The sequence below is a fragment of the Podarcis gaigeae genome, assembly GCF_964106915.1.
Source record: "Podarcis gaigeae genome assembly, chromosome: 2".
Lineage (NCBI taxonomy): Eukaryota > Metazoa > Chordata > Lepidosauria > Squamata > Lacertidae > Podarcis > Podarcis gaigeae.
Genome location: NC_139679.1, coordinates 61293496 through 61313396, shown reverse-complemented (window position 1 = coordinate 61313396; position 19901 = coordinate 61293496). Strand labels below are relative to the sequence as shown.

Genomic DNA, 19901 nt, shown 5'->3' with positions numbered 1-19901 from the left:
TGACTTACAATGCCCATAGCTTTTTTCCACTGACTCTTTGGAATATCTGTGACAATGCCAGTAACTTTTGCCGCTGCTTTAGCAAATGAAACAGGAGAATGGAGGTAGCTTGATTGAATGCACAGTGACCTTTAGTGGGAGACAGAAATGTGCTAATATTGAAAGACAATTATCTGAAGTGCCAGTGGGTACCAGCTTCCTGTTGATAACCTGCAATTCTAATTACCTACAAGAATCCAGGGCAGATGTTTGTGACTTGAATTAATTGGCACTCAGGAAGGAGTATTTATCGTGGTCACCAGCAGAAAAGAATACAAGAAACAGGTTTGTCAGCTAAGAGTGCAGACCTCTTACAGTTCTCATTTTCTCCAGTTATCATTAGGTCACAATCATGATTTTTATTTAGCTTTATTAAAATCATTCTTGCATTACTGTTTGCCGCATCACCTTTAGATTAATGAATTTATTGTGCTCGTCTAACATTGCTGGTGATCAAAGTCAAACTGGATCCTACCTCCTTATCTTCCTCTATTTGAAAGCTTTATAGATCTATAAAGGAATGAGGGGGATCGATGCCTTTTGAATCGAGATTGGTATGCATGAGGTGAGAAGGAGAAATTGAATTGGGTGCCACTTGTATACTAATGACACCTCACTCCATCAGCAGATTCATATGAATGTTAAACAACATGGAAACAAAATAGAACTCTGAACGTTGCAGCATAAATATCATAGTACAAAGCAACCCCTCCTCTGCCCCAGTTTCTAAAAGTGACCTGTTAGATAAGAGCAAAACCATTGGAGCATGGTGCCTCCTCCTACCATTCCTGACTGGTAGTCTAGAAGGATTCCATGATGGATAGTATCAAATGCTGCTAAAATGTCTAGGAGAATCTAGGGCTGCCATACGTCTGGGTTTCCTTGGACATGTCTGGGAATCAGATTGTCAAAATGGCATCTGGGTGAACATATAGCAACTAGGGTGATTTTGGTAATAAAAATGCTTTAAAAATCCCCCCAAATCCCAAAGACTTTTTTTTTTTGGGGGGGGAGGGAGATGTTCCCAAAAAATCTCAACAACTTCACCCCCTCCCCAAAAGTCAACAGCTTTGTCTGGATTTTCACTTTTGGGATATGGCAACCCTAGGAGAATCAGCAGGTATGCATTCACCTATTTCTTACAAAGGTTATCAGCCAGGGCAACCAAGGCAGATTTAATTCCGAAACCAGGTTAAAGATCAGGTTAAAGATTGAAATGGGTTAAGGTAATCTGTGTTATTTGGGAATTCCTGGATTTGGGCCACCACCAGAAGAATAGAGCACCTTTTGTCAATCATTAATATAGTAACCTCCATACACCTGGTATTAGAGAAAGTATCATCTGGGTGGAAGGCTGTCCACTTGAAAGGCTGTCTGTTTAAAAGCTGCTATTTAGTCCTTTGTCCTGCAGCCCTTTGTTTCAGAAATTAAGCAGAATAGAAAAGCATCAACATTCTGTGCTGTTCTTGTGGGAAGGAGTGTAACGTATCTAGAGAAAAGAGCAGAAAAGTCAATTGAGACTCTTGACACATATTTTAATTAGGATGAGTAACGGAGCAAGGCTAACTAGCTTTCTTCGTTGCTCACATTTGGGAAGATGCACTGAGTTTTCTGTCTACTGTTGCCCTATTTAGAATACGCAATTGCCTTGACACACAAATGAAATCGGAGACATATTCTGATCCAATGGAACAAAATGGAAACTCTTACTGGCTCCAAAAGTGTGTCATTGTTTCCTTTTGACTTGCAGAAAGCCAAAAAGTATAAAATGCACAAAGAATTGATCAGGCATTAAGAATGTTAAAACACATTAATAATGCTAAGGACCAACAACCCAATTATAGCAAAAGAATAAGAGAAACATTAAAAAAATCTCCAGCCTTCAGATTTGAAATTCCTAGTTACTTTGTTCTAGTAGAATTTAAGAACTTCACCTGCCTTTCAAAAGCAAGGAAATAACTAAATGTTCAGGGTTCATGTGTGGAGGAAGTTTTGCACTATGTATGAAAGTGTCATGAGCAAAACAGCCCTGCTGCTAGCAGAAATGTATCCAACCTAAGATGAGGTATCCAAAGCAGGGCACCCCCACTTTAGATGAATTTTAGATTGCTTATGTAAGTAGTTATTTACAGGTGTTATCTGCACCCTTTCAAAGGGGTTGTTTTCTGCCTTAATAGGAAGTGTGTAGTTCCTTGGACCTTTGTCGTGCTTTGATTCTAACCATGACCTATTATATGAACGCAAACTTGGGGTTTGCCCCCAACTGTGCATTAATTAGGGACCTGCAGCCAGTCATAACCCCCTGACTAGTGTATGATACCTGTTGCAATTGCACTTTATATTTTTAAGTGTAAAAATATCTTAAGCTTACACCTACAAATGTAGTATTTTAAGTGGCCTAGACACCTATTCATGCACACTTGAACTTAGTGGGACTTGCAAGTAAAAGCATGCATGAGATCAAGCTTTGCTGTACAACTGAGATTTATTGGGAGTGTGACATTTTTCAGAACTGGTCTTCAGAGTAAGTTGTTCATGACCACTAAGGAAATAATAGACAGAAATTTGGGGTTATGACATTAAAGGTAAATTTCGACATGCAAAATATACCACAAACAGTTTTTCCCAAATTCATTGTGTTTTCCTTAGGCACCATATGCCAGTGTTGCCTTACAAAAGTAGCTGCCCCACGTACCTGAGCTATTAGTTATCTGAATGACTTGAATGTCCCTCAGGGAAGGGGAATAAATGAGGTTGTACCATAATTAAAATTTGACTGGATCAGTCATGCTTGCAGGCTACATACGTGGCATATGTCAAAGTTAAACCATAATTGGAAAGGATTTACCGTCCTTAGATTATGCAGTCCCCAAATGCAGACAAAACCATCTGTAACTATTTCCCATGCAGATAATCATGCACAATGTTATGAATATTGAGTTGATGGTTCCTGATTCTATTGTATTTCCTCCCTAAATTTTAAAGATTGTTTTAATGATTTATAAGATCTAGTTCAAGTAGAGTATCCACTTGGATGTATAAGAATATTCAAAAGTTTGTTGTTCATCCTGCTCTCCTGCTAAGCATATATTGACCTCATCACTAGATATATATGAATTTGCGTTACTCCTGGCTAGAAACATCATTGTACATCTAATTGTGCATCTTTCACGCTCAGCGTATGAATCAAATCTTGTCGTTCATTTTGGCTGCTCTACTGCAGATGAATTTAGCTCCCGTGTGTAGTATATACATAGCAGTTTAGGGTGGTTTTGTTCCAGCTGTTATTTATGGTGAAGTTATAGCTTTAAGACATGTCTTTTCCAATGTCATGGAGGGGGGGTATCTGTGGTTTGCTAGGGTAAACCTAAGGGCTATAGTTAACTTACTGTTTTTAGTACAGTCATTTTCAAATTGCTTTGGAACAAAAAAACAAAAACTAAGAAGCAAACCAACCTTGAAAAAAATTGGATAGTTCTGGACAGACAGCTTTTATTTGTGGTTGCTAATTGATTGTTAGGTGTGCAGAGCACATAGCAGATACCCAGGGAAGAAGGGAAGCATTAGAATGAGTTAAAGAAAATCTTTGGGACTTGGCAACCCTTTATAACAGCACAAAACTATGGGTATTCTCTGCAATGACTACAGTCATTGGATCTGGTGTGCAAGCTGAATTCCACGCCTTGCTCCTATGCTATTTCAACCCCTCTCCCCCTTTCCTGAAGCCGTTAGCACAGTCGTGGCCAGCCTGGTGCATCCCAGATACTTAAGTATACAACTCCCATCTGCTGCAGCTGTGTTGGCTGGTGCTGATGGGAACTTTAGCCCAAAATACATAGAGTGCACCGGACTGGCAAAGGCTGCCTCACCCTCTGTTGCTGGTAATGTTGGCCGAAACAAAATGACATTAGCATATTGGCTTCATGCAGACCTGATCTCTAAAATATTCTGCGGCAGAGTGTGTAGCGGCAGAGGAAGAATACTATTTCATGAAGAAGCTTAGGGTCCTACAGGTAATATGAAGCAACCAACACAGTGTGTCAAATGGGAACCCAAAGTAATAAAAACCACATAGGGGCCCCACCTTGAATGCCACCCCTGGGTGTGGGGAACTCTTCTGTGTGCCAGTATTGTGGCTAGAGTTCTCAGGCTGCTGCTTTGGTAAGGGACCTGTATCTTTGAAAAGGTACTTTAATAAGCCCACAATGCACTGCACTCCTGCCACTCCTGAGCAGAGATTGAGAGAGGGGAGCCAGCAATGATTAGTTTGCCCCACACAGGTCTTATACATCTATTAAATACCAGCCTGGAAGGCCTAATTGTGTTTCTGGAAAACTAAACCAGGAAGAACTTGGGATCTCTCCTCAGTGCACCAAATGCCCCGAGTTAATGCTTATATGATCAGATTTGTACTTTTATGTAACACTGTTCCTTTCATTTTTACGATATTTGCAGGAACAAAGAAATGTGGAGCTCAAAGTTAACAATAAGTACTTGCACATAATAAAAGTTAAGCAGCACTGGTGTTAGACTAATTCCATTTGAACTTCCAAGGATTGCTTTTGGATGAGATTGGAATATATTTGTATAATCTCTAAGGATGCTTTCAGAGTGTATGGGCAATGGTGGTTCTATCTCCAAGGCCAGCCATGCCATGATGCACTGTGAAGCACTTCCTTCAAGTGGCAAATTTCATAGACGGGGCCATTTCCCTACCTTCCACCCCCATTGTTCAGCCTGGACACCGAGGTCCAGCTGTGAGGGCCTTCTGGCGGTTCCCTCACTGTGAAAAGTGAAGTTACAGGGAACCAGGCAGAGGGCCTTCTCGGTAGTGGCACCCGCCCTGTGGAATGCCCTCCCATCATTATCAAGGAAATAAACAACTTTGTTCCCATCATGTCAAGGAAATAACTAATTATCTGACTTTTAGAAAACATCTGAAGACAGCCCTGTTTAGGGAAAGTTTTTAATGTCTGATGTTTTATTGTATTTTTAATATTTTGTTGGAAGCCACCCAGAGTGACTGGGGAAACCCAGCCAGATGGGTGGGGTATAAATAATAATAATAATAATAATTTATTATTATTATTATTATTATTATTATTATTATTATTATTATTATTCCAACTGCAATCTTGAATATTATTTTTAAAATAATAAATATTCCAGTTTACTTACATTTTTGCAGGAAGCAGACTATACAATATCTACATAATATTGACAGCAGTCTATGAAAGCACTTGCACCATTAAAAATAATAATTAAAAAACTGAAAAAGTTTACCAGTACTATACAAAATGGAGTGCATGAGCATGACTAAACAGGAAAACTGAATAGCCTCATCCTCTACCACAGCACTAGATGATAAAATCTGCTCACTAGTTGATGTGATATTTATGAAAGCCATCCTGATTGCATGAACTACATGCAGTAAATATTATTGTTGTCATGTTAGTGTTGTCATGGAAGTGTATCTAGCCCCTGTGGTTTGAACAGTGTATCCGATTTGAAATTTGATCATTATCATGTTCATTTCTTTGTTCTGTTTTCAGTGAACGTTCATGGGAATATCTTTCAGTCTCACCAGTGCTTTGAGCACAGGGCTTTTATTCCTGTGAATTTGAGCAGCTGTACGTGAACTAGGAAAATAATAAATAATGGCATGACAGAGACTCAAGGAAAAGAATGAGCCTTCAGTGATAATAGGCCCCATTCTGCTTTATTATTTTAAATACATTACCTGCATGTGCCGTTAGTGCACTAGAACCCATTCTTTAGGAAGATAGATTCCTGGGTAAGTTGTTGAATTTTGACATTTGCTGTGAGATCCATCAAATAAATTCATTATTTCATTTATGTTCCCATAAAATTGAGCTAGCTCATGGCAAACTAAAATATTACCCCTTCAACATGCTACACTTTAAAATAATGATTCCCCAAAGGTGGTAGATCATATTGCACCAGTGGGTTGTGGAAGGTGTGTGTGATGTGAGGAAGGGAGGGAGTGAACTAATCACAGTGAAGGGAGAAAGTATAGGGGAAAAAATTCAGCTAGAATTACCAAGTTTGACTTCAGAAAATAAGGAAAATTTGGAACCCTTATATCCAGTGCAGAAATGCAGGCCACAGTCTACAGAAATAGAAAACGAGTATTAAGTCAATTTCTAGTATCTTGTTACTCAGTAGCTTCAAGTTGACCTTGCAGGGAAGTGAGATGCAAATAGTCATTTCTTTTAGCATACTTATTTCACAAATGACTGTAACTCTGATGAGTTGGTTTGCTCTACCTCTGCTGAGGTCAAGAGCACATTGCAAGTATCCTCCAATAATGCCAGTTTTCTCTCCTTCAAAATGAACTGTTACTTTTTGACATAAACAGATGGTTCCAACTGGTTAGCATCTGCAGAACTTAGTAACAGACTGACAAAATTGATAATGACCAGTTTCAGCAACAGATGGCTTATAGTCAGATTTCTGTGTAAACTGACAACGTACATTTAAAACGAAGGCTCCAGTGAACCTGTACGTTATAGCTATGATTACAGCACCACTTATACCCTGAAAAATTAAGCCAAGCTTTAACATAAGCGTTATGTAATGTCTGAGACAAAAGGTTAAGAATGATTGATTTGGCAATTACCATTGCTTTACAACATCTGCAGCATTCTTGTATAAATATTCCCTGCACGAACCGTTACAATGCTTATTTTAATATTTATCATGCAGACCGACAAGAGATGAATTTGCTTTGTGAGGTGTATTTGTTTCAGATTCAAAAACCTCATTTAGTAGAAAATTATCTGCAGTAAAAGACTGAAGTGCCAAGATACAAGAATCTGACCAAATTAGGATGGAAAAATAAAACCCTGAAACCACCTGTGGAGTAATTTTCATTTTTATATGAAATATGAGGAAGTTGTCTTTGTTACTGAAGCTCATTGACTTGGAGGTCCAATTTTCTATCCTCAGCCGCCATCTTATGTTGGTACTTTCCCCAAGAAGCTCTCTGTCTCAGTATCGCCCAGCAGCAGCTCATGCATTGCATGTCCTAAAGATAACCTATTACGGTTGCCTAGAATATGTCTCAGATAATCCCTCTCTGTTGCTTTCTAGAATGTCACCACCATACTTCCCTAAGCTTCCAGCTACAATGCAGGTTCAATGTCTACATGAACAAAACAACAGGGAGTTTATTTTTCTTGAGATCCATAGTTGTAGGCCTGTGACCAAATAGGGAAAAGAGAGAGCATGCCTCTCTTCCCTTGACATGCTCTGTTGGAGATGTTGAAAGAAACCCTTCATTGCTGACCTACATATAAGAGAAAGAAGAAAGTAGAGAAGACCATTAGCAGAGGGAGCAGAGTAGAAAGGCAATTGAAGTAAGCAAACAAACACAGGAAGCTACTTTATCAGGCTATGCCCCCCCCGGCTAACCCAATTGGTCAGTCGGGGGACGTGACGCAGCTGGGAGTCCCGATGACATGGGTGGAATCACTCTGCCCTCTGCCGGGTCACAGTGAGGTCCCGGATGCCCGCCCACAACTCCACCCTCCAGGGAAGGGGAGTGGTCTAAACAGACAAACATAGGAAGCTACCTTATACTTAGGCCATAGGATCATCTAGCTCAATATTGGCTACACTGACTGGTAGCAGCTCTCTAGGGTTGCAGGCAGAAGTCTTTTTCCAGCTATACCTGGCAGAGGGCAAATGGGGGACTTTCTGAATCAAAGCAGATGCTTTATCATGGAACTATGGCCCTTCCCCAAAGAATTGAGGGACAATGGTTTACAGCACAGCTGGAGTTTGAAGGAAGATCCATGTGAAGGTTTGTCTTCTTTGAGAGGATTGTGTAAAATGTTTCAGTGCATGACAAGTCAGGGATTCTGAATGGCCAACTAAGGTGGAGTCTGGTACTTATGAGATTCAGAGGGTATGCTATGGTCAAGGTATGCAGGGTTCAGGCATGTGAATGAAATATTTTTCAAAAATGCACTCTATCTGATTTTACCAAGTAATTGGTGAATATGATATGAAGGAAAGCTGATCTGAATATTGCCAGGGATCCCACAGTTGGATCTTGTGTGCTTGGCAATGGGGGATTCCCAGGATGGGTGTTCGCAATATAGGTAAAAAAGGTAAAGATAGAGGACCCCTGGATGGTTAAGTCTGGTCAAAGGCGACTATGGGGTTGCGGCACTCATCTTACTTTTCAGGCTGAGGGAGCAGGCATTTGTCCGCAGACAGCTGTCTGGCTCATGTGGCTAGCATGACTAAACCGCACAATAGTATACCATGATGGAAGCCAGAGCGCATAGAAATGGTGTTTACCTTCCCGCCACAGCCTTACCTATTTATCTACGTGCACTGGTGTGCTTTTGAACTGCTAGGTTGGCAAGTTGGGACAGAGCCACCAGTGTCTCTGTTGGCAATATAATAGTTCCTTGCAGCAGGAGATGGCTTCTCTGCACCATCCAGTGGAAATATATTTTCTGACCATTGGGTGGGTACTGAGGATGGCTCTGTGCAAATAGAGCATGCCTTGCCCATATCACCTTCAACACCTTGACGGAACAAATTGACAGATCCTCAAGATCAAAGGGAGAGATGAGAATCATTTCTCTCCTCTGATAAAGACCCTTTACTTTAAGTGGCACCTTTAAAAAGATTTTGGGTGAGGTGTTTGAATCATAGAATTGTAGAGTTGGAAAGCAGGGATGTTCTCTACACAATAGGCAAATCGGCTTCTGATGGTATCAGAAAGGTAACCAGAGAGTCAAAATCTGAGCTTTTTGTTTTGCTTTTTGTTTTAAAGGAATTCTTAAAACAGAGTATTACCTTCATTTTAGATGATTCCATCACTTTCTGGCTTAGTCCAGGTTATGCAGGACATAGTTAGTGCTGGGTAGAATTTTCTGTTAAAATCCTGGGAGGTGAGGGGGGGGGGAGAGAGAGAGGAGGGATTCACACTGTAATGGAGAGGAGGAGTGTTTTTATCTTGTGAATTGCCCTGTGATCTCCATATGATGGACAGTATACAACTTAAATAAAAAAACAGAATAGAATAGAATAATGTTGGGAGGACTGGGCTGAAGATTGGAGGAAGCATTTTATAGATGAATGTCAGAAACCTTTGGACACAGTCTGCACCATAGATTGTAATTAACGTTCTCCCCTCCTACCATTTTGTATTACTTTGCACACATCACCAGTGACAATTTTTCTCTCTCAATTGCCTTCACGATTCACTACTGTTAGGAGAATATATTTTCAAGCTTTTTCTTAAACTCTTTGTTACTTTTCATTGAATTGCAATGATTTATGTGCAGTTTCCAAGGGATTAGTACATCTGATACCAACTTGAAATTGAAGCTGTAAAAATACAAAAGTGAGCTCCACTGTGGCTTGTTCTGTCTTTCATCAACCTTCGCAAAATAATTGCCCACTTCAAGAAAGAGAAACATTTAAATTCCCAAGTTCCCTTAACCCATAAACTCATATAAATAGTATTTTTTAATGGGAGGTTCTGTGCACTTTGGCTTCAATGGTCTGTTTTGCAGGTAGGCAATGACTGCTGCTCCGTTGCATGTCATAACTCTTGAAAATCATTCTTTTCGGTTGTCATTTTTGCTAAACTATCATTTACAGTACATGAGATTCCAGCACAGGGGGGAAATTGCATAGTCAAAATGTATCAAAATTCTAAGCCTAGTTAATTTCCATAAAATATTCAATTCAGTTTACTCTGGATTACTTTCCAACACAAATCACTTTTTCATGAATGTGCAGTGCTTTTATAATGACACAAAGGCTATTATGGTTTCAGCTTCTGAGAGTGATCAACTTGTAGAATAAAAAAGTGTTGTGTCCTAATCCTCATGGCAAAGGCAGGTGGCTTATTCCTTTGCTAGCTTCCAGAAAAATGAATACCTCTCCTCGTTTTTTATTCATCTAGATTCTCCTTTTATAAGGATGCTGGTGTACTAGGATTAGATTTTGCTCCCCAAATGTCAGGCCTACAGATTTACTATTTGCAATGGGAAAAGCCAATTATTTACTATCCTCTAATCAAGAGAGGAAACCAAGGTGACAGAATTGGGTTCTTGAGCTTCTGCATTGTGCATAGCTGTTTTTAATAGATGGTCTCTTTTGCAACAGAGTTTAATCAGTCTTAAATTAGTGCAACAGGATATGTAGGGTTATGAACAGAAGTTCCTTCACTCACCAGATTTTTCCACAGCTCTCCTTTTGAAAGCTACTCTTTCCAGAATTCCTGGAGTGCTTTTTACCCCTGGTTAAAAACAAAAACTAAAGCTCCCAAACAATTTCAAGAAAAGAAAAGAAAAGAAAAGAAAAGAAAAGAAAGGAAAAAAACCTAGTTTATTAGGCCAGCTTTTTTTAAAAAAAAGGAAGTGTGGAATGGGGGGGGAACACCTTTGGTTGTGAATGTGAAAGTTGTGTGGATGAATATCCTTCTGTATTTCAGCATATAATACTAATTTAAAGCTTAACAGTTTCTGAGCCGCATAGTTGGATTTATTCAAAGGTCATGGTAGTAAAATTCAGTGCTTGTCAGAAGTGGGAATAGATGGTACCAGAATTGAGATTGCTGCCTGCCTGGTTGTATGCTATCAAAATAGTTTTCAGTTTCTCCTCTCAGTGACTCTTTCTTGGCAAACCTAGGTTCAATGTTATTGGGACATTGGAATATTCACTTACATGTAAATTTATTAGCAAATGAGTAGTGAGGAAGCAAGCCTTGAAATAGTCATAATAGTGGTTGCCTGTTAATATGTGTGATATATATGTTAAATAACATATACTTCAATTGTATATGATGTCAGGGGTGGAGGAAGGGGTGTGTGGTGGGTGTGGGCTGCCCCGGGTGTTACCACTGAGGAGTGTGTGTGTGTGTGTGTGTGTGTGTGACAAAATTCTGGGTGGCACTCACTGCTGGGCCTGCAGTGCGCCCGAGCCACACATCTCTCTTGGTAGAGTTGCGGTGGCTTGGGCCCCTGTAGGCTCTGGGCTGCCCCAACAGTCCATCTGCTACCCCCCACAGCTGTAGGGTGACTGAGTGGGAGGAGGCAGGCAGACTCTGGAGGCCCCGTGATGCGCCCTGCCCCTATGGGTGGCTCACCCCGCCCTCACCCTGCCCCTGGGCGTGCTGCCCCAGGCGCCCAAGCGACTTCCTCCACTGCTGTATGATGTCATTTTTAGTTATGGTAGTCTGGTTTAAGGAGGTCATTACAGCAGATAGACCAAGACATTGGTAGAGTCTGGAGAACCTTTCAGTGACATTACATAATGTAGCCAAAAGGTGTAACCATAATGTAGCACACACAATCTAATGAATATGTCACAAACACTGCTGTGATTGCAGTTAAACCTTGATTGCAGTGGAGACAATAATTAGAGCCTCAAGTGTTCAGGCAAGATGCACCAACTTCTGTTTTTACCACCTAACAGACGGACTAAATATTGAGATTTCATTGGGAGCTATAAAAGAGTCTGTTTAGGCTACTGCTACCCAACAACCATCAAGGACTATTTTATGACTATGATCATAAACAGCAGCATGAGATTTTTCCTCTAACAATGGAGCAAATCCCCAGAGCACCATAAAATCAAAGCTAGTCTCTGATAGATATTGATAGCAAAGAAACAAAAAAGAAATCTGCAGTGCTTAATTAATGGTGCAAAGGCAAACTGCAAGACTGATTGATTGATTGATTGATGTTCAATGAAACCTGGTTTCCTGTATCATTAATACTTCTCATAAATCCATTACAGCCTCATGAAACTGTCTTTTTGTTCTAAGTGTGAAGCCCTGTACAACTTGTGACCTCCTAAGCTTAACACAACCCAGCTTAGGTTCTTAGCAGTAAATTTAACCAAATTCAGCAGGATTGAGTAAACATTCATAGGATTGTGCTGCTAGCCATATATGAAAGGACAGCAATGCTCAGTAATTGCCCAAGCTTTGCTGCCATCTGATATGGCAAAAAATAGTTGGTTTTTTGGCCTCAATATATTGATAATGATGGCATTGCTCACTAGGATACACATGCACCTAAAACAATTTTGCTTCACTAACTATTATTTTTTATTCATATACCTATTTAGGCAATTATGATCACTTAATTGACCAATCAAGCAAGTCTCATAAAGTGTGACTTCTTCAATTGTGCAACAGCCCTAATAGTGATTGTATTTGACCTTTTCATCCTCTAGAATCTTCCATGGAATCTGAATATTGCCTTGTTTTGCTTCATTTACTTGGCATCTGTTGTCTCCCTTGAAAGTTCCAGGGTCATGATCACCAGCTGGTACTGTTTTCCTTTTTTCTAATTGGTACAGACAAGTTTTCAAACCAGATACTTCATCTGAAGCCTAACCAGACAGTCTTATGGTTTACAGTAGCTTCTATTTATATATTCCATTGCATTGGAAATAATAAGCTAAAGTTCAGCACAGGTAACAGAAAAGGTTAGGTAAAAACTAACAGACCGTCTGCTTAAATTATAACCACAGCACTGTCTTTTTTTTTTTTTTTGAGGGCAAATCGTTTTTAAATTAGAACTCCTAATTTTATATGTAATGTAGAACATATAAAAGCTTATGTGTAATAGAGAACAGGCAGGGCTAAATTGTGTAAACTGCTGATGGGTGTGAATTTGATCTGTAATTTTGGAGGAGAACGTCTCTACTATGCCTACTTCTAGATTGATGGTTTGTAGGCAGAGTGTGCATTGGCTTTGTGTGTACTCAGAATTATGAGATAATTAGACCAGGGATCACCAAGCTTTTTGGACCAGTTGGCACATTTTGAATTAGGACAGAGTGTTGTGGGCACCAGTCAAAAAATGGCTGCTATGGGGTGCTGCATAGTACAAAATTAGAGAGAGTACAGTTATTGCTGCTTCTCCAACCCCCCAACTCAGACAACTTCATGTTAGTATAGTTGTAAGTGTCACGTGGGAGACCCGATTTCAGCCTTCGGAAAGAAGGGTGATGAATGATTAAAGCAGGATTTGATGTGATAAAAAACAATATAAGCCACAATTGGAGCAAATGAAGCTTTTTTTTTTTTTTAGTGCTATGCAAGAGAAACATTTACTCTGGTTCTAGTTTCTTCACAACAGCTGCAAAGAATAGTAATAATACTGTACAACCAAACTCAATTCAATGCTAGCCAAACAGGGATGTTTGGATACTAAGGGATGGAGACAGGGATGTTTGCGTACTAAACTCAGATATTTAAAGCACAGTTAATTAATAAAAAGTATTGTCTGCACTTTAAATTAAGTGTCTCCAATAAAGATTTAATTTAGATGTATTTGATCAATGGTTAGTTAAATAGCAATTGATTATTAGCAATGTTTAGTGAGGTGGAACAACTTTTAACAAGCTATACATATCATTCAGAAGAGGATAACATTCTGTAAGCCCCATCACAATCTTTGCATCAGCATTTCTTAAGGTGTAGATGGGAAAAGTTTATTTCTTAATGAAAAGGGGGTGGGGAAGAGAAAGTGGTTATGGCATGAAACAGGGAGGCAGTGTAGGAACAATGAATTTCAGTTCCTATATTCAAATACGTATTTGTCTGAATTTCATATGGTCACAATAATCTCATGAGTAAGGTTCACTTTTGCAGTGCAGCAGAAACATGAAGAAAAAGATGAAATAGACCACCCTTATTTTTCAACAAGTGTGCCATTAACTTGGTAATAAAATAGAAGCAGGTTTCCAGACACTTGTACAGTTTCTGCCCCATCCACCATGGTCATATAACAGAAGTCAAAATCCGGACTACGGTCCAAATACAAATAACAGTAGCATGTCATTGGGAAGTCAGAATCCATCTGGGGTTGCTGGGAGCAGCTTTTCCTGTCTTAAACCTTAGCACCAAGAGACCATGGTGGCAGATAGTCACACTAGCTCAGAAATCTGAGTACAGTATATGGAGACCATAGAGAAGTACTGTAATGCCTTTGCCCTCTACTCCGTAGTCAGGAACTCTGGCCAGTCGTTTTATTTCTTCTCACTGTTCTTTTTAGCTTTGGGTAAGATGGAGAAAGCATACAGGCAGAGGGTCTGGAGAAATGTCCCTATATTCATGTTTATGTTCTACTTTTGTCACTTGTTCTGGCTTTGCCAACTTTGCTGCAATGTGGACAACCAGCAGGTTCTGATCAAAGTAGTGCAGACCTCAGCCGGAAAAAGGTTCCCTCTTTCTGGTGTAAGGGATACATTTTAAAATGTCATCAAAATTTGTATATCTTTTATTGACCTCTTGTTACATTTAACAAACAGTTAAAAGGTCATAACTAAGTTTTCTTATTAGCCAAACCTGATATACTGGAGAGAGGAAGTTTCTGAAATAGTGTCTTACTGAGTGACCTTCTAATATAGGAAGGAGGTACCTTCAGCGGTGTGATTATATAAATACTAAAATATAGTCTGGTACATGGAGAGCCTCTTTAATGGATTTTGAGAAACTGGCAATTAAAAGATTTCTAAAGGTAAATTATAAAATGTGTCATCAGATGCTCAGCTGGATGTAAACGTCAAACAGAAATAGGGGGCAATTACTTGGGACAACTATATTAAAACTATTTTTGTACAAAATGTTACCGAAGAGTTTATTATTTCACTTATATAGAACATTTAAAGGTAAAGGTACACCTGACCGTTAGGTCCAGTTGCGGACAACTCTGGGGTTGCGCGCTCATCTCGCTCTATAGACCGAGGGAGCCAGCATTTGTCTGCAGACAGCTTCCAGGTCATGTTTTATTAAACACGTTTCAGACAAAGAGCACAACTGACTTCCTTGATTCCTTCTTATTCTGGAGCAACCATTTATATGACAGCTTCAAACATTGTTGTAGGAAATGTTGCTGGGGCTGGAATTGTCCATATCATAGCCATGTCAGAGCCTGAGAACAGCAACTCACAGGTTGGTCCCAATTATATCTGTGTAGATGGTTCTGATGAGTTTCTCAATGCTGGTGAAGTATAGTGGATTGAATGCTAGATTTTGAATAGGGTTCAAAATTCAGGTTTGCCTTGCTGCATGAACTTCCTTAGATGAGTACTTTCAGAGAGTGGTTGAGGGTACTGTGGATAACCCCCGTATATAGTTCCCTGAGGAATGGGGAGAAAGAGTAGAACACAAATCTGATAAATAGGTACAGAAATGCATCTTATTGGCTAAGGCTAAGAACAGGGAAGTGCAGATTATGCTCCCTTGTGTTGGAAACAACAAAAAATGCCATGTTGAAGGTAGCCTTGGGCACAAGGGTTGGAGATTGGGTTTAATAAGATGAGTAGAAGAAGTGTCTCCTTCCTCCTTTAGAAGTCGCTGTTTCTCCTCAGTTTTAATGGATATATAAAACTATTGCTGTCGAAACTAGACATTTCTTCTCTCTTCACCTTCAGGACTTCAGCAATTTAATTGGATTCTAAGAGTCAGGAAAACAGCATTCATCAGTATTAATCATCCTCCTCTTCTACTGCCCTGCACATTGAGTGGGCTTTGCTTTGTAACAGTGTCATCCAGTCACATTTATGTGTGATATTAACATCAAGTGCAAAAACATGTTTAAGCTCTTGATGCAAATGAAATTTTCATCAGAGAAATCACACCCCACTAGCAACTTTTACAGCATCAAGATTTCGATAAGCCTCTTGCTACACTTCACTTTTCCATGATTAATTTCACCTTTCCAGGCCTCCTTTGATACTCCAGTGAACCTACCAGCTAAATATGTTTTGTTAAGGCAGATGAAATAGGCTATATATTTTATTTGGTACAGCATATTTTCATTTATTAGCTACCCTGTCCAATCCCAGCTATTTAGTTTAAAGGATTTCACTGTATAAATAGGATTCCAACACTGTAAATTTATCCCTGTAGCCTTCAGAGATAGTAATTTGATTAGGTTGAATGTATTTGGATTAAGCTGTTATCGAGCATGGTGATAAGTACAAAATCCGGGTTCATTTTTCTCTAAACAAGGTTGAGCATCTCTATAAAGTTTGGCTTTATCTTTAGATGCTGATTTTAACTTCTTAGCATTTGGGAGGAAGTATATCTTAGGAAAACAGCTTAGAGAAGCATTTTGCACCATAAAAGTAGTAGCTTGCCTTGGGGCTTTTCTCTTCCAGGTTTTTGTGGGCTGTTCATCAAGCAGGCTGTACGTCAGCCCTCAAGTGCCATCATGCTGCCTCCTTCACTCATGCCCATTTGGCCACACCTCTCCCCTCCTGTGCCCATCCCCTCCCTCCTTTTCCCATGGGTATTTAACAATGCCCTTCCCATTCTTCCCCAGTTAATTAACAAAGGAGTGAAATGAATGAATGCCAGAAAAAATGGTTAATGCTGTTTACAGGTCATAAAGTTTGATTCACATGGCAGTATGTATCAAGGATTTAGCAGGTGCATAGCAAGTGGGTGTAACATGGCAAAAGAGTCAAAAGCAACCAGTGGCCTAAGCCATAGAAGCAGTTCCAGGTTGTTGTTTAGAAAGATGATTTGACCAAGGCATACCATTTATCTGTTCATTTTTCTGCATTTATGTTGGTGCCCCATAATAAGAGTTCACTGGGCAGCTCACAAAACAAAATGGCAAGACAGAATTCTTAAACACTATCCACTCCTTGTTCACTCTCATCTTACAAATGAGAGTCAGAGGCCGGGAGATCAGCTGTTGCCCATGGCTTTACTACTTACAACTTTTAAACTTTTCTTTTTTATTGTTTGTTTTATTGTTTAAGTTATTGTAACTTCAATTAGAAATATTAGTTTCAACATAGCCTGCCTACATTTAAAAAATGCATTATTAACTTTAACACCTAAACTAAAAATCAGAGCCTGGCTCCCTTCTCCCAGCTCAGCTGGCTAGAAGGTGTTTTATTTATTTATACAGCTGATAGTCTACCTTATAACTGAAGTTCGCTTCAGTATTTTATTTAAATAGACAAAAGTTGCAAACAGTAAAACAACTCTATCATCTACTTAACTTGTGGTACTGTAAATTCATTGGTTCTCACCAATAACTAAACGTCAGCTACTTTTGTACAGAAAAATTAAAGTGAGTTATCCAACTTCCTTTCCTTCTATAATAACAATCTCAAGTCATAAGAACAAAAGAACCCTGCTGGATCAGTCCAAAGGCTCATCTAAGCCCAGCATCTAGTTCTCACAGCTGCCAACCAGATGCCTATGGGAAGCCCACAAGCAGCAGTCCTCTCTCCTCCTAGCCAGTTTCAAAAATACATCTGTGTGACGTGTGTGTGTGTCCCATATTCACAGATAGAACTACACACTGAAAGGGAGGGAAACATCCACCTTTTCACTTGCCAATAACCATCCCATTTAAGTCAGGATCGCTAAGGTGAAAGAAGCCTTCTTTTAATGCTCGAGTGTGTCCCCATAGACTTCCTATAAGTTACCTGACAACCCTTTTCTGTTCTGCTCCTTTATGTCTCTCAAATGGCTTGAAAATGATAATCATCCTCCTGCTGCAAAGCATGGCTAAGGCTCTTCTCTGGCTTCCACTTGACATTGCACGGAGACCATTCATTAAGGTCAGTGCTGTGAAAGTTGTCAGGCTGTCATCAAACACAGGGCAACTGCCAATACAATAACTTACTATTGATTGCAAGTTGGATGATTCTAAACCCTGGCTAGCCATAATAATTGTCATTCCCCAGTGGGCAAATTGAGAAAAAGGAAGAGGCCTAAATGTGCCTGATTTGTAGCGTGCTGGCACCGTGCCACAGCTATACTGATGTCACTCCTGATCAGCTTGTTGTTGCCAATATGCTGCAAATCTCCTAGCAGTTGTCTCCGTTCTCATTTATCACCGAGAGCCAGCAGCTGCAACAATCCTGTTGCTCCTGAGCCCCCTGGCAACTCTGATGTCTGCTGAGATGCAATTCTCACCTATTAACACAGCTTTCCTTTGGGATGATCAAATAAAAGGTCGAAATTGACATTAGCTATAATTATTCCTTTGCAAACATTCTGCTGGGCTACTTGCAGCCCTGGCAAGGATGCAAGCAGCTTGGTTTTGCTCTTTAGGAACTTGGAACTGTAGCCTAAGGAGCGAGTATTTAGCTGTGCAGTCAGGAGCTGTACTGGCAGGTGACTCTTTGCAGATGGTCACCATCAATTGGATTAAAATAGGCCACAACTCTATTTAACTCTCAAACATAGTAGTGATCAATGTTCATGGGAATTGCTTAATATTGAAACAATGTTTTAAAGTGTTTTTAGATTAAAAAATGAAAACATTTTTATTGAATTTTACTTTTGCATACAAAAATGTGTAGACGTAGGAGAAAACAGGCAAGAAAATGAAAAAAGGGTTGCAGAATGAAATCAAAACAGCAAACCTGTATACCAGACTACAATCACACGTCACTAAATATCAGGTGGTATTTAAATACCCCAACCATTATGAAGACTGAGAAGCTGGAGGGGAGAAGATCCCTCCCTGTTAAATATATTCAAATAAGATGTTTTTAACCATAATTTGCTTTTAGATAAAGTAATAATCCCACCCTAGTGGAACTGTCCTCCCATAAGAGTCTCCTGGAACTCCTAGCTCAGTCCTGAACCAGAGGTCTACCCTGTGGACACAAAGCACTGCTTTGCACCTGGCGGGTGGGACTCCCAGTGGCAACAGTGGGAGCATTCCCCCACTCACCTACCAAAGATTAATAACAGCACAGCGGGAGGGGATTTTAGTCAGGATCATTGCTAGCTGTTGTGCTGTGTGCTGAGGCAAGGCAAAACTCAGGCTGGGTGCAGGCTGAGGTTCAAGTTGGGTACAGGGCAGACTGAGACAGGAGTAGGTTAGGTATGGAAAGGTTCAAGTTGAATGAAGGTACTTAGACTGTAGTCTATGAAAACAAAACTCGTATGTTGCTTCAGCAGCGAACAACTGCACCTCCTCAGTCATGTCATATATTATATATATATATGAATATATATTTTATATATATATGAATGAAAGGTAAAGGACTTCTGACAGTTAAGTCCAGTTGCGAATGACTCTGGGGTTGCGGCACTCATCTCGCTTTACTGGTCGAGGGAGCCAACGTTTGTCCACAGCCCCCCTCCCCGGGTCATGTGGCCAGCATGACAGCCGCTTCTGGCGAACCAGAGTAGCGCATGGAAACGTTGTTTACCTTCCCGCCAGAGCGGTACCTATTTATCTACTTGCACTTTGACGCTCTTTTGAACTGCTAGGTCGGCACGAGCTGGGACCAAGCAACGGGAGCTCACCCCATTGCGGGGATTCAAACCGCTGACCTTCTTATCGGCAAGCCCTAGGCTCAGTGGTTTAGACCACAGTGCCACTATATATATATATATGCAGCACAACTGCCACTTATAATGCGTCCCGCTCATTCTTGAAGAGAGTGCCTTGCTTAAAAGGGGCCCAGCATCCTCAATTCGTTTTTTTTCTGTGATGTAACAGAGGAGTCTCTGGTCACCATGAGTCCTCCATGGAGTCCTTTGAGTCCAAGGAAGGCAGTGCCACATCCTCTGGCCAGGGGAAACACTGGCCCCTCAGGCTAACTGGGTGGTGACACTTCTGGGGTTTGCCCTGGAAGCCCTTCCCTAATGTTGTTGGACTTTTCAGTCTACCATCCCATCAATTTTAATTGAGCTAAAGGAGTGAAGTGATGGGATATGAAGAGTTTAAGATAACAGGGTCTTCCTTTACCCTCAGTGCTTTCAATGACACCTTTCAATGGCACCACTATGTGTGAACTTGTTTTCTATTTAGCTCCTCTGATTTTTCCCCAAGGCTGCTGTTTGTCTGTGAATCATTTTTGCATAGTTA

General features: G+C 40.2%; 1 long non-coding RNA gene across 1 annotated transcript; it reads right to left on the bottom strand.

The window, feature by feature from the left end:
* Positions 1–1437: 1437 nt before the first annotated feature.
* LOC310836152 lies at positions 1438–8963 on the bottom strand. Its single transcript, XR_014559892.1, has 3 exons — positions 8875–8963; positions 6101–6169; positions 1438–1528 (listed from the first exon to the last, which is right to left on the bottom strand). It is a non-coding gene; the product is annotated as an uncharacterized lncRNA (long non-coding RNA).
* Between the last annotated feature and the right edge of the window lie 10938 nt (positions 8964–19901).